The following is a 6,887-nucleotide window of genomic DNA, read 5'->3' as shown; positions in this document are numbered from 1 at the left end:
TCTAGATTTTTGTTTTTACTTTCCTGCAAAATTTTTATTTTGAAAAATAATCCCCAGGAAAGGTAAAATTATAGCATAATGAATTAATCCAACACCTAATTTATCCAACACCTAGATTCACCAACTATCACCATTTGGCCACATTTTACTTATCTAAGTATCCATCTATGTAATTTTTTCTTTTTTGCTGGACCATTTGAAAGTTCCAGACATTGAGACATTTTATGCCTCAATATTTCAGCATATAACTCTTTAAGAAAATGAACATTCTTCTAAATATCTGCAACACCACTATCACATCCAAAAATGTAACATGAATATAATATCTCATATACAGTAACATTAAAATTTCATCAGTTGTCCTCCATGTTTCCTTCATAACATTTTTGTTATTTGATCTAAACTCCAAGTAAGGATTCCATATTGTACTGAGTTGTCAAGCCTTTTTTTGTTTATTTATTTTTGTTTATTTATTTAATTTTTGAGAGAGAGAAAGAGAGCATAAGCAGAGGAGGGACAGAGAGAGAGGGAGACAGAATCCCATGCAGGCTCCACGCTGTCAGTGCAGAGTCCGATGCAGAGCTAAATTCCACGAACTGTGAGATCATGACCTGAGCCAAGGTCAAGAGCCGGTCACTGAACTGAGTGAGCCACCCAGGTGCCCCTCAAGCCTTTTTTAGTATCCTTTCATCTTTATATTGAATCTCACTCACATACACACACACACACACACACACACACACACACACACACGTGGTACACATGCACATGTGCATATGGATAGTCCTTCTTGACTCTACTATTTTGAAGAGTCCAGGGAAGTTGTCTTTTCGAATGTCTCACAATCTGGATTTGGTCCCTTTCCCGCCACTATTAGATTCAGGTTAATCATTCTTGGCAAAAAAAATACTACATACGTGATGTGTACTTCCCGTTACATCATGTTAGGAACCATGTAATGTCATTTTGTCTCTAATTGGTGATAGTAAGTTTGATCATTTGGTTCAGGTGATGTTCCTCAGATCTCCATTTTAAGGGTACTTTTATCTCTTTGTAGTTAATCAACTAACCTATGGAGTTATACTTTGCAACTGTTTAAATAACCTATTGTGCAGCAATCTTTCACCCAATGGTTTTAGCGATCATTGATGATCCTCACCTGAATCCATCCATTACGCTGATGACTGTAAAGTAGTGATCTACTGAGGCAATAATACCATGTGCAAAGGAAGTAAATGGAAATTAGAGAAGTTAGCTCTACCTCATGGGGGGAAGGTCTGGGGAGGCACAAGGGATTTGCGCAGAAGACACGTGATGTCATGAAAGAAAATATTATCTTGAGCCTTTATACTCAAGAGAGCTTCTGGGTTCTGGATCCATGAAACAGCCACTTCTACTGGTGACTTCAGTCTAGTCAGTATAAGTTAGTAAATCTTGCACTTGCATATCTGTTTTATCTGTGTGTTGGAATTTCTAGCCTTTCTGTATGAATGAGCCCTAGACATTCACTCCCTGGTCCCAATTACTCCCAGAGTAATTGTAGTGGCTGACTGCCTGGATGGTTCTCCTCGCCCGTGCCATTGCCTCAGAAGTAGTGGGACTAGGTTAGGAAGCCAAAAGCAGAGATGGTTTCTAATATTCAAAAAATCCTTACATTCCTGGAATAAGCTGTACTTTGGTTGTAATGCCTTATGTTAAAATTTGCTGTTGGATTAGAATTTTTGCATCCATATTTATAAATGAGATTATCCATTCTACTGCCCTTAAATGGTTATCAGGAATACATTAACCTCTTAAAAATAAGTTGGATAATTTCTCCCCTTTGGAATAATATGCATATGGAGAAGAATTATCTGTACCCTTGAAAGTTTAGCAAGACAGTCTGGCTTTAGTGCTTTATAAGAAGAGAATAGATTAAACAAGTCATAACATTTCCCTAATACAGTAGTATTCACACAAGAGAGCAGTAAAAATCAAAGAATACAGCTTCTTGTAATGACATAGGTAAATCTCAAAACCATAAAACCAGTCACTTTTGTTATTTTTGTTTGTTTTGTTTTGTTCTTATGGACAATGCCACTATAAACATTTTTCTTCATGTCTCTTGGTGTGCACGTGCAAGTTTTCCTAGGATATATACCTAGTAGAATTGCTAGCTTGTAGGGTACATGCATGATCAACTTTTTAAGGTAGTGGGACTTTTCCAATTTATACTACTGTCAGCAACAATATAAAATCTCCCACTGCCGTATATATTCTAGCTGATATTTGGTATTATTCAACTGTTACATTTGGTGGTTGTGAAATTGCATTTTATTGTGATTTCAACTTACATATCCCAGATTTCAAGTGAACCCGGCATTTCGTTCATATGTTTATGGATTACTTATGCTTTCTCTGGAGTGAAAGCACTGTTCATTTCTTTGTCCATTTTGTTAATTGAGTTGTCTTGTTGATTTATAGACATATATTGTAGATATTAAATATACTTACTTTTATGTGTTGCAATTATTCTCTCAGTTTGTAGCTTATCTTTTCACTCTCTTTATGTGACTATAAATGTATAATGTTCATATAGTTAAATATGTTAATTCTCTTTTTCTTTTAAAAAAATTTTTTTAATGTTTATTTATTTTTGAGAGAGAGAGACAGAGACAGAGTGTGAGCAGGGGAGGGGCAGAGAGAGGGAGACACAGAATCTTGAAGCAGACTCCACAGGCCTGACACGGGGCTCGAACTCACAAACTATGAGATCATTACCTGAGCCGAAGTCAGATCCTCAACCGACGGAATCGCCCAGGTGCCCCTTCTTTTTCTTTTTTGAACAAATTAAGAAATATTTTCCTATCAAACCACAAAAGACCCCGAATAGCCAAAGTAATATTGAAAAAGAAAAACAAAGCTGGAGGCATCAGAATCCCAGACTTTAACCGGAACTACAAAGCTGTAATCATCAAGACAGTATGACATTAGCACAAAAACAGACACATAGATCGATGGAATAGAATCCAGAGTCCAGAAATGGGCCCACAAACGTACGGCCAACTAATCTTTGACAAGGCAGGGAGGGGTATCCAATGGAAAAAAGACAGTCTCTTAAGAAAATGGTGTTGAGAGAACTGGACAGCAACATGCAGAAGAACGAAACTGGACCACTTTTTTACACCATACACAAAAATAAATTCAAAATGGATGAAAGACCTAAATGTGAGACATGAAACCATCAAAATCCTAGAGGAGAAAACAGGCAGCAACCTCTTTGACCTAGGCTAAAGCAACTTTTTACTAAACGTGTCTCTGGAGGCAAGAGAAACAAAAGCAAAAATGAACTATTGGGACTTCATCAAGATAAAAAGCTTCAGCATAGCGAGGGAAACCGCAAAACTAAAAGGCAACTGGCAGAATGGGAGAAGATATTTGCAAATGACATATCAGATAAAGGATAGTATCCAAAATCTATAAAGAACTTATCAAACTCAACACCCAAAAAACAAATAATCCAGTGAAGAAATGGGCAAAAGACATTGATAGACACTTTTCCAAAGAAGACATCTAGATGGCTAACAGGCACATGAGAAGATGCTCAACATCACTCATCATCAGGAAAATACAAATCAAAACCATGATGAGATACCACCTTACACCTGTCAGAATGGCTAAAATTAACAACACAGGAAACAACAGATGTTGCCGAGGATGCCGAGAAAGGAGATCTCTTTTGCACTGCTGTGGGAACAAACTGGTCCACTCTGGAAAACATTATGGATGTTCCTCAAAAAATTAAAAATAGACCTACCCAGCAAATTGCACTATGAGGAATTTATCCAAAGGATTAAAAAATGCTGATTTGAAGGGGCACATGCACCACAATGTTTACAGCGGCGCTATTAACAGTAGCCAAAGTGTGGAAAGAGCCCAAATGTCCATCAACTGATGAATGGATTAAGAAGATGTGGAATATATATATATATATATGTATGTATGTATGTATGTATATACATATATATATATATGTATATATATACAATGGAATACTACTCAGCAATGAAAAATAATGGAATCTTGCCATTTGAAACAACATGGATGGAACTGGAGGGTATTATGCTAAGCAAAATAAGACAGAGAAAGACATATCATATGATTTAACTCATACGTGTAATTTGAGAAACTCAGTAGATGAACATAGGGGAAGGGAAGGAAAAATAAGATAAAAACAGAGAGGGAGGCAAACCATAAGAGACTCTTAAATGCAGAAAACAAACTGAGGGTTGCTGGAGGGCTGGGTTAAATGGGTGACAGGCATTAAGGAGGGCACTTTTGGGGATGAACACTGTCATATGTATGAGATGAATCACTGGCTTCTACTTCTAAAGCCGACACTACACTATATGTTAACTAACTTGGAAATAAATTTTAAAAAAAGAGAAAGAAATATCTTGTAGTCACAAAGTCAGTCCTGTATGTTCTCTAATAATTTTCTGTTTGTATCAAGGTCTTTGAAACTCTAGGAATTGACTTTATGTATATTGTAAGATAGGGATCCGATTTTATTTTCTCCCTAATGGATAATCAATTATCCAAACACCATTTATTTTAGAATGTCTGTTTGTCTTTTGCTTTTTAGTTTTTTGTTTTGAAATAATTTTACATTCACAGGTATTTTCAAAGATAGTACAGAGAGACCTTATATCAGCTCCACCCAGTTTTCCTCAATGGTTACTGAGCTGGAAACCTGCATTTCCCCATTAATCTCACACCACCACCATATCCACAACACTTCTGGCACCAGATGTGGGGGGGGGGGATTCCCGACAAGAAGCCATTATTCATGACACCAGCGAGGTGACCCACAATTTAACTCAATTCTAACATTATCTACCTATAGATAGCACATTCCACAGGTTAGGGGTTCAGTCCCACAAGACTGCCCCCTACTTTAGATGCCAATTGCAAGTAGTAATAAGTCCCCAAGTTACCCACAACTTGTGTCTGACTTCACTATAAATCAGAGGTTCCCATGACCTCCTCTCCCTCAGATTAAATTATTTACCAGAACAGAACACTCAGGGAAACACTTACATTTACCAGTTTATTAAAGGATGTGATAAGGGATACAGATGAACAGCCAGAAAAGATACATAGGGCAAGGGCTGAGAGAATACTGAGCACAGGGTCTTCTGTCCTCGTGGAGTAGGGGTACATCACCCCCTTCCCTGCATATACGGATATGTTCACCAACCTGGATGCTCTCTGAACCCCATACTATTGGGATTCTTATACAGGCTTTCTCACGTAGGCATGATCAATTATTAAGCCCATTTCCAGCCCCTCTCTCCTCTCTAGAAAATGGGGGTGGGTGGTGCTGAAAATTCCAAGCTTCCAGTCATGGCTTGGTCTTTCTGGTGACCAGCCCTCATCCAAGGGCCCATCAAGAGTCACCTAGAACAAAGAAATTCCCGGAGACTTAGGAACTCTGTGTCAGAAACCAGGGCCAAAGAACAAATATTAGAACAAAAGATGTTCCTAGTGCTCTTATCACTTAGGGAATTACAAGAGTTTTAGGAGTTCTGTGCCAAGAACTGGGGCAGACTAATATATATGTTTTCTACTACCTCACAATCATAGCTTACATTATTATGACACACTATCGAAACCAGGAACATAACATTAGTATGATGTAGGTGTATAGACGTGTTATTTTATCACATGTGCATATTTGTGTAACCACCACCACAATCAAGACACAGAACTATTCCTTTGCCACAAAAATCTCCTTGTGCTACTGTTTCTAATCACATCCCAGCCCCAGCCCCTGCTCATCTTTTCATTCTTTAACAGTATCTTTCAAAGACCATAAGTTTCCAGTTGAAAAAGAAAACAAACAACCCAATAAAAAAAATAGGGAAATGTTTGGACAGACCCTTCACCAAAGATGAGATATGGATGCCAAATAAGCACATAAAAAGGTTTTCAATATTATTAGTCTTTGGCATTTTAATTATTATGTGTGGTGGCATGAATCTCCTTGGGTTCATCTTGTTTGGAATTTTCTGTGCTTCCTGATCTTGGATGTCTGTTTTCTTCCCCGGGTTATGGAAGTTTTCAGCTATTTTTTCTTCAAATAAGTTTTCTGCCACATTCTCTCTGTCTTCTCTTTCTGGAACCCCTATAATGTGAACATTTATTGGCTTCATGTTGTCCAAGACCTCCCTTAACCTATCCTCATTTTTTTTCTTTCTTTTCTTTTCTTTTCTTTTTTTTTTTCCTGTTCATCTTGGGTGCTCTGCAATACCATCTTCCAGATCACTAACCCGTTCTTCTGCACCCCCCCTCTACTATTGATTCCCTGTCATGTAGTCTTAAGTCATTGTACTTTCAACTCTGATGGGTTCTTTTTAATATTTTCTATCTTTTTGTTGAAGTTCTCACTAAGTTCTACTCTTCTCTCCAATCTGGTGAACATCTTTATGATGATTGCCTTCAGCTCTTTATCAGGTGGATTGCTTACCTCCATTTCATTCTTTTTCTGAGGTTTGTCTTGTTCTTTTGTTTGGAACATATTCCTGTCTCTTCATCGTGTTTGACTTTCTGTGTTTGTTTCTATGAATTAGGTGGAACAGCTACTTCCTTAACTGAAAGGAATGATCTTATGTATGGTCATCCCCTATGTAGAATGTGTGTGACTGATGACTTTGGCTGGCTGGAGCTGTGGCTGGTGTGGGTTGGGGGTCCCAGAGCACTCTATGCTGGGGCCAACCTGGTGGGATAGCCAGAACTGAAGTGAGTGTGGGCTGAGGCTATCCCAGGGCTCCTCTGCGTTGTGGGCACACTGGGAGGACAGCTGAAGCTAAAGTGGGTGCAAACTGGGGGTGTCTCAGGATGCTCTG

This window comes from Prionailurus bengalensis, chromosome C1 (assembly GCF_016509475.1).
Source record: "Prionailurus bengalensis isolate Pbe53 chromosome C1, Fcat_Pben_1.1_paternal_pri, whole genome shotgun sequence".
Lineage (NCBI taxonomy): Eukaryota > Metazoa > Chordata > Mammalia > Carnivora > Felidae > Prionailurus > Prionailurus bengalensis.
This window is presented reverse-complemented; position numbering follows the sequence as displayed.